At 40.8% G+C, this 12314-nt stretch overlaps 5 non-coding genes across 5 annotated transcripts; 3 read left to right on the top strand and 2 right to left on the bottom strand.

The window, feature by feature from the left end:
• Positions 1-112: 112 nt before the first annotated feature.
• TRNAR-UCG lies at positions 113-185 on the top strand. The gene has a single exon. It is a non-coding gene; the product is annotated as a tRNA-Arg (tRNA).
• Positions 186-2812: 2627 nt separating this feature from the next.
• TRNAS-AGA lies at positions 2813-2894 on the top strand. The gene has a single exon. It is a non-coding gene; the product is annotated as a tRNA-Ser (tRNA).
• Positions 2895-3215: 321 nt separating this feature from the next.
• On the top strand, positions 3216-3288 carry TRNAR-ACG. Its single transcript has one exon. It is a non-coding gene; the product is annotated as a tRNA-Arg (tRNA).
• Positions 3289-5253: 1965 nt separating this feature from the next.
• Positions 5254-5325, bottom strand: TRNAM-CAU. The gene has a single exon. It is a non-coding gene; the product is annotated as a tRNA-Met (tRNA).
• A 1071-nt stretch (positions 5326-6396) lies between these two features.
• Positions 6397-6468, bottom strand: TRNAW-CCA. Its single transcript has one exon. It is a non-coding gene; the product is annotated as a tRNA-Trp (tRNA).
• Positions 6469-12314: the final 5846 nt, after the last annotated feature.

The raw sequence follows: 12314 nt of genomic DNA, 5'->3' as shown, positions 1-12314 counted from the left end.
AAAAAAACCCCCCCTGCCGATGCAAGAGAACAGTAATAACACATGCTACGAAGATAGTTGAGATTGTTTTCTTTCAATGAATTATCCAAACACGGGAGCATGGATACGGCCGGACCACGTGGCCTAATGGATAAGGCGTCTGACTTCGGATCAGAAGAATGAGGGTTCGAATCCCTTCGTGGTTGCTAGGTGTTTAAATTATTACTACTCAGGAACTGTGAACTTTTATAACGATCATTCTTAAAAATCCAATTTTCTTGGTTAAAGTCCGTAATCAGAAATCTCCTTTTCTCCTTAATAGTTTTATCCTCCATGCATTTCTGCTCAACACCTTTTCCTTTGCTTTATGTTTCTTTTTACCCATACAATGTCTGTTCCTCTATCCACAATATCTATCATCAGTTAGTTCTCCCGGTCTGCTCTTCTCAAAATTTGGTCCTCGAACCAATGCCAACATCGAGGAGCTTTCTAGAAATGCAAACTTTCCCAGCTTGTCCTGGTTCCCTCTCAGCACTATACTTGAGCTATAAAATTAGAATTTTGGGAGTGGGGCTCAGGAATCTGATAACAATTATTGAATCTGGGTGGTGGGTATATAGATAATTCCCGATTCTTTCAACTTTTTTAAATGTTTGAAATTTTTTACAGTAAAAGTTTAATTAAAGAAAAAAAAAGAGGGGTAGGGGGGATTGACAGAAGCTGTTCTGTTTAAACAAAAGCCCTGGGAGAAGAGCACAGGGCTCCTAGGATACAAGACAGAGGGTCAGCATCAAGAAACCAGCATTGTGCGAGGTAGAGCAGATGCTTTCTTGCCTGGGGAATCCAGGCTCCCTAGACAGAGTGGTCAGAAAAAAAGCTGAGAAAATTAGACAGATGCCCGTGATGAGGGACTCCTACACACTTGTGATATTCCCTGAAGGCCACAAAGTAACTTTAAAGACTTTAAAGTAAAAAAAAAAAAAAAAAGACTTTAAAGTAGAGGAGAGACCCAATCTAATTTGCATTCTCAGATTAACACATCATTTAGTGCTTACATAGCCCTGCCTACATAATCTGCTCTAAACTACGTCTCCAAGGTGTTATCTCTCACTGCTCTCCCTCCTTCTCCCCCTCCAAAAAAGCAACATTCCAGCCAGACAACACTTTCTTTTATTTATCTCATATTCCACAAGATTTAAGTCTAGAACACTGCTCCCATCTCCAATTTGGCTCACTTTCACACATCCTTCAGATCTAAGTTTAAACATGATTCACTCCACATATATTTGAGTATCCATTTGGCCAGCGATAAGGTATAATTGGAACAGTTCTTCATGAAACTTGGTGTTTAATGAGTGACTCTCCAGGCAACCACCTAAGATATTCATGATTGGGATCTACATTCTTCCCGTGGGCTACTAAGGCACCCTGGATCTCTCACTTATCAAACTCAGTGGTGAATATTCATTTTTGTAATTGTTCACTCTGAAAATTTCTCAAAACAGTAGCCATATTTTTATGTCTCTCCACTGAACGAGCAGCACCTAGCAAAGTGTTTGTCCTGTGATTGTGCCCAGAATACAATTTTTGAAACAATGAAGAAATGAATGAATCTCTTTAGGGACAATGGACCAGAAACATTCCAAGAAATTGTTGCAGTTAAGCCTATGAGAAACTGTTGGAACCTGATCTTAGAAAATGGATTTGACACTTGGGAGGAAAAGTCAGATTGAGAAACAGTTCCAAGGTTGAACCAAAGACCTGGAAACCTGTGGCCTCTGGAGAGGGAGTTAGAGAACAGATAGATATAACGGGAGTTCTAAGTCTTTGGTTTTGGTACCTGGGTGCTCCTGTCAAACAAAAATCTAGGTTGTCGGAGAAGACCCAACTTTAGAAGGAAAAACTGGAGCTTTCATTTGGGGATGTATTGCTTTTGAGATGCACATGGACATGCAACAAGAAGTAACTAGGACAACTGTATTTTCTGGAGCCCAGACATGAGGTCTGAGCTGCAGGAGGTAATTTTCAACCTATCAGCACATAAGCAGTGGTTTATCAATCATGCCCTGTCCTCCTTCTGTTCATGAAATGGAGTTGTTGATGAAATACAGAAATCTTCTACTTGTACACTAACACACCCACATGCATGCACATACAGTTAAGATTGTGGTAATGGTTGGGTAGTTTCAGAAAAGTGAAGATCCTGGGGTTCTGGTCTTGTTTTGGAGGTGGTCTCTGCAAATATTTTTAAACTTTATCCAGAGTATTAGATACTCTGTGAGAAAATAGTCCCATGCCATACAGTGGATTTGATTCTCAGAAATATTTTCATATTACTATTTTATTCAAAAATATTCTACCTACTGCTTTAAAATATTTTGAGCTTTACAAAGAGATGGGAGATGGGGCTTCATGGGAAATATTTTGATAGATCCTCATTCTTGAACTTAAAAATAACAGTTACAAAAGCTGCTGACATTTGTTGAGCCCTTACTATATTTAAGGCACTAGATTAAATGTCTAAAGACATAGAGTGTCTGTAAGGAAAAGCTGTGCCAGATTATTTATTGAGCATTAATTTCCTACTCCAGCAGAAATAAGAGGATTTTTTTTTAAACTGTTGCAATATATGGCGATTTGCTTTCTAGAAAAAGACCATTCTCAGTTTACTACATGCTGGAAATAAAGTTGGTTGACTCCTCTTCGATTTTATCAACTATTAATGGAACTTACCATCTTTTGTTTTGCCCTTTTTAATGACTAAATACTGAAGTTGCTTAAAATAAATGATATATAGTAACATGGAGAACATTGAAAGAGACTATGTATACACGTAGTCGTGGCCGAGTGGTTAAGGCGATGGACTAGAAATCCATTGGGGTCTCCCCGCGCAGGTTCGAATCCTGCCGACTACGAGTTGGTTTTTACTCTTTTTTAGCATAATAAAATTTCTGCCTGGTCGGATTTACCTTCAATTGCAAGGTATTTTTTTAAAAATATTAAACACTCTCTCAGACCTTTTACAAATCACATCAAAACAGAGTTCTCATAGACCATGAAGGAGTCATATTTTATGAGTTAGAAAAAAGAACCAGTAAGACTTTCTTCTATTTCAGTTCTGAGCTTTCTCAGCTTCTCAAACCGAAAGGAAAGATTTCACACATTCATATTTAAAGCAACAGTGATACCACAATTTCCCTTTTTCTAAAACTGTAAGTCCCTTTTAACTCGCGGGTGGGCCAGTGGCGCAATGGATAACGCGTCTGACTACGGATCAGAAGATTCCAGGTTCGACTCCTGGCTGGCTCGGCATTTTTTATAACGCCCTTTCTGTAAATTCCACAAATTCCTGTCTTCTCCAGGCCTCCGTGTTAAGCTTTTCTAATTTTCTATTTATTTTACAATATCACTCCATACAAAATGACAAAAATGTTAATACACAGGCTTTAGCTATGGCTCGCTATTCTTCTTTTACATACATAAATTTTCTTTAAATCACATCATTAAATTGTTTTTCAGACTGACGGAAACTCACTTAGGTGTATGAGGGAAACATAAAAGAGGGAACACCTTTCAAATGCATCATTCTCAAAGAGTTAAGATTGAAAGTCTCACAAAGAGAAGATTTCTTGATAGCAATTTTTTCTTCTCTCTTTTTTTTAAGATTTAGTTTTTTTAGAGCAATTAGTAGTTCACAGCAAAATTGAGAGGAAGGTGCACACACCTTCTCACACATGTATAGTCTCCCCCATCGTCAACAGAGTACACTTGTTCGAAATGATGAGTCTACTGTGGACTGAAGTCCATAGGTTTCATTACAATTGGCCCTTGATGTTGTGCATTCTAAAGGTTTAAACAAATGTAGAATCATAAAGGAAATCTACCCTGAATATTTATTGGAAGGACTGATGCTGAAGCTGAGCTCCAACACTTTGGCCACCTGATGCAAAGGGCTGACTCATTGGAAAAGACCCTAATTCTGGGAAAGATTGAGGGCAGGAGGAGAAGGGGACGACAGAGAATGAGATGGTTGGATGGCATCACCGACTCAATGGACATGAGTTTGAGCAAACCCTGGGAGATAGCGAAGGACAAGGAAGCAGGCATACTACAGTCGGTGCGTGCGTGCGTGCTTAGTCGCTTCAGTCGTATTTGACTGTCCGCCGGGCTCCTCTCTCCAAGGGATTCTCCAGGCAAGAATACAGGAGTGGGTTGGCGTTTCCTTCTCCAATTCTGACCATGTGGTTGCAAAAAGTCCGACATGACTGAATGACTGAACAACAGAAAGGCATGTATCTATCCATTGTTACAGCATCTCGCAGAGGATTTTCACTGCCTGAAAAATCCTCTCTGCTTGGCCTATTCATCCTTCCTCTTACCAACCCCTGGAAACCAATGATGATTTTACTGTTTCTGTAGTTTTGCCTTTTCTAGGATGTCATATATTGGAATGATATGGTATGTACAGCCTTTCAGATTGGCTTATTTCAGTTAGTAATATGCATTTAAGGTTTCTCCATGTCTTCTCATGGCTTAATAGCTTATTTCTTCTTAAGGCTGAATAATATTCCATTGTCTGCATGTACCACAGTTTATGCATTCACCTACTGAAAGGCATTTTGGTTGCTTCCAAGATTTGGCAATTAAGAATAAACCTGTTATAAACAATCGTGTACAGGCTTTTGTGTGGACAAAAGTTTCAACTCCTTTGGGCAATTTAACAAGGAGGGCAATTGCTGGATCATATGAACTGGCAAACTGTCTTCCACAGTGGCTGTACCACTTTGCATTCCAACTAGCACTGAATGACAGTCCTTGTTACTCCATCTCCTCTCCAGCATTTGATGTTCAGTGTCCTGGATTATTTTGGCCACTTGATATGAAGAGCTGACTCATTGGAAAAGACCCTGAAGCAGGGAAAGTTTGAGGGCAGGAGGAGAAGGGGACGACAGAGAATGAGATGGTTGGATAGCATCACCCACTCAATGGACATGAGTTTGAGCAAACTCCAGGAGATAGCGAAGGACAGGGAACCCTGGAGTACTGCGATCCATGGGGTCGCAAAGAGTCGGATACGACTGATCGACTGAAAAACAACAACAATAGGTGTGTAGTGGTATCTCACAGTTACTTTGTTCTCAATACATATGCTTTTTATGTGCTTAAATAGTGGGCCAAACACCTCACTAAAGGAGATATACAATGCCAAATTTTCTTAATTAAACTCTCTTCTCTACTCTCAAAGCTCTCTTCAGGAAGAAAAAAAGATTGTCTTAGCAGAGGATGGTTTCGATCCATCGACCTCTGGGTTATGGGCCCAGCACGCTCCCGCTGCGCCACTCTGCTGCAATAAACTGTACTCTCACACTTAGTATTCAGCTTTCCACAGACTTGTTTTTTTCAACTCTATAGAGCTGAGCGTTTTCTTGAACTGTTTTTCTCTGTTTCTGTCTCTCTTTCTCTTTCCTCCAGAGCAGTAATCTCTGTTTTATAATGTGATGGCCAAGGGCCTAAACTAACTGCTAAGAAAAGTGTTAATAAGAAATAGAGAAGGACTATTTTGGATACTCTTCCTCTATGCACAAAGGCATGCTTAGATGCAATGTCTGTTCCCGTGTGCTATGTGAACATGTACATTACATCTATAACAAAATATCTGCTGATGTTCCATATGTCATGTTTTAAAGCCATTCTAAGTTATACAAAGTAACAGGTTCTGATTAAATAAGCCTGCTTTCCTTTTCTTCTGCGCTGTTAATGTAATGGTTCACAATCTCTTGGAGGGTGCTCAAGTCCCAGGTAAGAAAAAAAATACACAGTCCTGTACATTTTTTTAAAAACAGAGTTTTAAGGAGTTCTTAGAACTTCTAGCCCAGAGGACTACTTCTTCTGATGTAATGGTTCATTTCCTCTAGTCTCAATTTGGCAAACCAAACAAAAAAATTATGTTCAGGTTTTCTGCATCTGGAAATGTACTGACTTCCTTCTTGGATTGTTGGAGTAGGGGAATTGCAGAGAGCCAAGATTCTGCTTGCTGTGTAACCTTTCTGGCAAGGAAAAGCTGATACAGGTGTGAAGCAGGAAATGTCAGAAGATGTGGGAAGCTTCTGACCGTTGGAGAGAGAGATGTGGATAAGGAAATGGGTCAGGGAGCACAGAAGTGAGCGTGGAGAGATGGCTGGGAGTTGGCAAAGACTGAAATTCAGAACGTTTGCAATAAAAGAAAAATGTCTTTCGCAGAAACGAATAAAAATGTCTTTATGGACCCAGAAATAAACCCCCCAAGCACAGTTATAGTGTACACCTGCCTGTTTACCTACTTTGTAGAGGGCAGCGTTAAGGGCAGCTAGCGTTGGAGAAAACATCTTTTTTCCCTCCAAGTTTCAGACCAGTGCATCCCATAGACAGTAAAACGATTGACCCCGACGTGATTTGAACACGCAACCTTCTGATCTGGAGTCAGACGCGCTACCGTTGCGCCACGAGGTCCTGCGGGGGCCCCTTCCTCCTTTACTTGTCAACCTGATCTATGAAATTAATTATGGGTACTCAGAGAAGACCATGCAGCTGGATACAAAATAATGCCTGGTGGTCTCCTGGATTAAAACAGCTAGTCCATTCAATCACTTACTGATTCTCTGCCTCCGAAAATGCTTCTATTTCCATTGCTTCCTATTCTATTTCTTTCCTTTTCTTACCTAATTTTCTCCATATATGTCAAAAATAGATATTCGGGGTTTGTTTTGTTTTCGTTTCTGTCTTTTTAGAAATAATAGACATTCGGTTTAAAGTCGGGAGTTCTGAGTTGGAGTAAGAGTAACAAAGAGTGCCCTCCCCTCATTCCTTAGCCCTCCCCCTAATCAGGGACGCTGATCAGGGTTTTGAATTTGTTACCAAAGTTGATGGTAGTTGCTAACCACATACTAGTGTTTCGAGGAAACGAATTTAGCCGGGGCCGGCCTGTTTAACTGTGCAGCTCCTATCTGCGAAATAACATCGTCTTCTTACACCCACTCTTGTGCTTCGTTGAAATGATCAATTTCACATTGCAAGAGTTCTTCCGAATCTGAACACTGTATCTGAAACTGCCCCTAAGAAGGGCAAGAAACCTTTTTTTTTTTTTTAGCCCGAGGAAACAAGTGATTCTGGCCCGTGGTTAGGCTGGTTAAAGCACCTGTCTGAGAAACTGCAGTTGGGTGTCGAATCTCAATGAGATTATTTTCCAAGATCTAAATACTAGAGAGGTCTCTTTGAACTCCTAGAAAAAGATATTCTGAAAAAGAGCTCTGGACTCATTTTTCAAGATTAAGAAAAGGAAACTTTAATTTTCAGTGTCCTTTTTATAGTAGTGGGTCATTTTTCAGAATATCCTGTCTAGGAGTCCCTAAACTGAATACCTCTGATTGTCTTTATCTCTTTTCCTTATTTTTCCTAGGCTAGATGCTGCATACTATATATCAGTATCTAGTATACCATATATTTTACTTATATATTTATTTATTACCTATTAAAGTTGGCACCCCACTCCAGTACTCTTGCCTGGAAAATCCCATAGATGGAGGAGCCTGGTGGGCTGCAGTCCATGGGGTCGCACAGAGTCGGACATGACTGAAGCGACTTAGCAGCAGCAGCAGACTAAAAGCTAAGGCACAGCCTCTTCCGGGATCCATCTGAGTGGTCAGCTTGCACTCCACTTAATATACCCCCTTTGGCTACCACATCCACCTCACCACCACCCCCTGGCTACTGCTACCCGCTAAGAACAAACACCAGGAAGTTTACCTGGGGGGTGGTAGTGGCCTAAAAACTCAGGCTCTCAGAGTTGATATATGTCTCTCCTTTTGGTTGTAGATCCTCTGTGACGCTGAACATACGATAAATTATTGTAGCATAGGCTGCTAGAGTAGTTACCAGTCTGTTTCTTTTTCTTATTGGACATACAATTTTCTTTTTCCCTTTGGGATGCTATCACAAAAATATTATAGAGTAGGTGGCTTAAGCAAACAAAAAAAGTATTTTTAACGTTCTGGAGGGCTGGAAAGTCCAAGATCAAGGCATCAGCTGTTCAGTATGACTGTGTCCTCACGTGGTGGAAGGGGCCAGGGAGTCTTTGGAGTTCTTTTTCATAAAGACACAAATTCCATTCATAAGGGCTCCAACTAATCACCTCCTAAGACCCCGCCCCCAAATACCATCACATCAGGGATTAGGTTTCAACATATGAATTTTAAGGGGACAGAAACATTCAATCTAAACTACACTTCCTAGCCTCCTTTGTGATTACTTTTGGCCCTGTGGCTGAGATCTGGACAATCAATGTAAAGAAAATTGTAACCAGCCAGTTTGCAACTTTGAAACTTAACCCAGGAAAACCTCTCATGGGGGTTCCTCTTTTCTCCCTTTGCCTTTATATCTGTCAAATGCAGAGGACTCCATAGTCCTCGACTCCAGAGTCACTCAATAGTCTCTCCGCGTCCATGTGAAGACCAACCAGAAAATCTGCATTAGACGTTGCCTGAGAGAAAAGCAAACATTTGTTGAGATGAAAACCTGAGATTTATGGGTTTTGTTTATGGTTTTTTTATAGGTGTTATAAATCAATTAGTATCACTAATACAATAGAGTTTCACTGTCACTTGCTTATCAATGTCCCACATTTTAGTGCTTAACTCTAGATAGCATAATTATATCTACATTATATAATACACAAAGTGATAATGTAACAGGGGAGTCATTAGCACACAAATGCTACACATATGACATAAAATTCACAAATGTTTCCAAAATTCTAAAAATTGTTACCTCACTAACAATGTATAATTATTTTGTAAACTAATTTATGAATCTTGCTGCACTTCACTTCCTCACCCTGTATCCTGTATCCAAGCTGGGCTGCTGCTGCTGCTGCTGCTGCTAAGTCGCTTCAGTCGTGTCCAACTCTGTGCGACCCCATGACGGCAGCCCATCAGGCTCCGCCGTCCCTGGGATTCTCCAGGCAAGAACACTGGAGTGGGTTGCCATTTCCTTCTCCAATGCATGAAAGTGAAAAGTGAAAGTGAAGTCGTACAGTCTTGTCCGACTCTTAGCGACCCTATGGGCTGGAGCCCACCAGGCTCCTCCGTCCATGGGATTTTCCAGGCAAGAGTACTGGAGTGGGGTGCCATATAAAGAAACGTCAAGTAGAGAGCACATGCAGTGATGCATATTGGCCACAGGGGGATGGAAAAGCCTGAAGATTATCAACAGAAAAGGACTAAAAAGGGACTAGAGCCCAGGACAGGAAGGAGGGAGGAGAGGGAGAAAGAAAGGGTCCGTCGAGCGGGGAGGAAGGGAAGGGAGGATAAAGAGGTGGCAGAGGAGGGCTGAAAGGAGGAAAAAGAGGTAGAAAAAGCAGGAGAGACAAGTTATTGAAGGGAAGAAATAATTTTCTCAACAGCAGCTTTTGACATTTGTCAGGGACCTTTATATTTTATAAAGTGTTATAGATACTGTTTCATTTTCTCCTCACACAACAACACAGATAGATAATGATTCCTAATTACGTTTTTAAAGATTCTTTTCAAGTACTGTTAATTTATGATGTTGTATTAGTATCAAGTGTACAGAAAAAGAATTCATAAATATATATACTTTTTCAGATTCGTTTCTATTATATGTTATTACAAGATACTGAATATAGTTCCCTGAGCTACACAGTAAGTTTTTGTTGTTTATCTGTTTTGTATGGAGTAGTGTGTATATGTTAATACCCATGTTTTATTTTATTTCAACCTGAAATATTGAGAATCAAGAAAATAGAATGCTTTATACATGACAATTTTGGCCACCTCATGTGAAGAGTTGACTCATTGGAAATGACCCTGATGCTGGGAGGGATTAGGGGTAGGGAATAACAGAGGATGAGATGACTGGATGGCATCACTGACTCGATGGACGTGAGTCTGAGTGAACTCCGGGAGCTGGTGATGGACAGGGGGCCTGGCGTGCTGTGATTCATGGGGTCGCAAAGAGTCGGACACGACTGAGCGACTGAAGTGAACTGAACTGATACATGACAAAATGAAGAGAAACATGCAGGAGTGGGGAATCAAAGAGTATTGAATTTTTACTATATATTACAGTTTTATTCTTCTATTTCTGTACAGGTAATTCTACAAAACCTGTCTCAGAAGAGTCCTCCTGTCAGACCTCAGACACAGACAAAAGGGTAAGATAGCAGTACTCAAAACTCAACAAAAGTCTGCCCTCAGGGACTTGGCATGCTAGAGAGAGGGAGAGAGAAAACAGGTAAGTAACATGCAATTTGTCAGATAGTGATCTAAATATTATGGAGAAAAATTAAGCACAGAAGAGACAGAAAGAGAGACAGGGAGGAGGGAGTGGTCGGGAAAGGTTTTGAGCAGCCTCTTCATCTGTAAAATGGGGCCAGGAGCCCCCACCTCCCAATGTTCAAGGAACAAATGTGTTATTATAGGCCTTAGCAAGTGCTGAGCAAATGTAAACAGCTTTCCTGCCCTCACTCTCTCTGTCTTGAATGACCTTGACATTTACACCAGGCCCCCCTTCCATGTATATAACCCATCTTTCTCATAAGCCCCAGGCCTGCCTCTTCATCTGAGGATGTTTCTGTCTAAGTGATGCACAGGTACCTCCGACACAACAGATACTGGGCTGCCATCGTCACCTGCTCAGCTCTTCCTTCTGGCTGTTCTGTCCCAGCAGTACTATTGCCCACCCCAGTCACCAAACCATGACCTTGGGATAAGCCAGAAAACTCACTCTCTCTACCCTACCTCCAGCAGATGCCATTTCTCTACAGAGCTGAGCCTACAGACTTTGCAGGATACGATAAAAATGTGTGGTCCCTTTATTTATTATTTATTAAAGTGGGGAAAGTGCTTTTAAAAATACTAAAATAGAAAGGTTTTCTCTTGAATCCTCCATAGCCTGTCTTTCCCTCAACTCATCATAGTGACTTTTATTTGCTGGTTAATACTACTGTAAGTAAAGAAAGATCAGACTTTTAATTCTTAACATGGATTTTACTGGACTCTACAATGTGCAATTTCAGTTTTAAATACAAATATCAGAGCACTTAACTCCTGAGTAAAATCACTAAAATTATGTTACAAGGAAGAACAAAATCTGACTACATGTTGGATTGGTTTCTTTTACTTTAAACTTTGCTTCCCATTGCTTTTGTTCACTAAAAGGATGATGTCTATACATCATCTGCCTGTCTCAGAGAACCCTGCCTCTATGCCTGGAAGTTAAACCAAAGCGCCCTTGTTCAGGAAAATATCCTGATCCTGTCCACCTGTAGATGGTTGCCAGAAAGAAAAAATGAAAACATCCCCTCATTCATTCCAGGATATATTTGTGAGATTAATGGCCTTTTTACTTTACTTCCTCACCTCCTCACCCTCTCTGTTCTATTATAGAAACAGGCATCCAGATCCCAATAAGGTAGTTATTTTGAGACACTAGCCTGCTATCTGAGAAAATAGCCAGCTTTCCCAATACAGTTGCCATTCCTTGTCCCAACATCTCATCTTTATTGGTATTGATTGTTTGATTGGTTTTGAGTGTTTATTGGTTTACTGGTGTTGAGTGGTGAGCAGAGAAAGCTTGGAGTCAGTAACAATTACACCACTTAGACCCAGTAAAAGTTACGCCATTTATATCTCATAGCATGTACATACATTTCACTCTTACCAGAACAGTGGAAACTATGCACAAAACTAACTCCACTGCCATTATTTCTCTTCTTCACTTATATACCTTCTATGACACATTCTTTGACTTATTGATAAATAAGGAAGAATGAGAGGAAAAGGAAGGATGTGTTGCCCTATCTTTTCCTGACTTTCTATGTCATCATTTTCAGCATAAGTGTTACTCAGTCATGTCCGACTCTTTGTGACCCCATAGTCTTCAGCCACCAGGCTCCTCTGTCCATGGAATTCTCCAGGCAAGAATAATGGAGTGGGTTGCCATTTCTTTCTCCATTTTCAGCATAAGTGGTTGGCAAATACAAGGAAGTAGCACATGAAAGGGTACGATAGGACTGTGTTTCTTAGGACTTCATTGGCTTCTTTCCGCACGGGAAGCAAAGTTTGGTTCAAAAGGGAGGCATGGCCCCTAGGGCCTGTCAGCATCTCATTTTCTCAGTCGTATGTGCAACTTGTGACCTCATACTCAGTCTCAGTCTCGCTGAACTCCCCCACATTGTGGCTCCCCTGGAATTTTGTGTTCATAGGGCATCATAAATAACTCGAATGGAGCTGCCAAAACAGTGGACACACTTACTGTTCACATACCCCCTCCTCATGACC

The sequence above is a fragment of the Bison bison genome, unplaced genomic scaffold, assembly GCF_000754665.1.
Source record: "Bison bison bison isolate TAMUID 2011002044 unplaced genomic scaffold, Bison_UMD1.0 scf7180017860731, whole genome shotgun sequence".
NCBI classification, from domain to species: Eukaryota; Metazoa; Chordata; class Mammalia; order Artiodactyla; family Bovidae; genus Bison; species Bison bison.
This window is presented reverse-complemented; position numbering and strand designations above follow the sequence as displayed.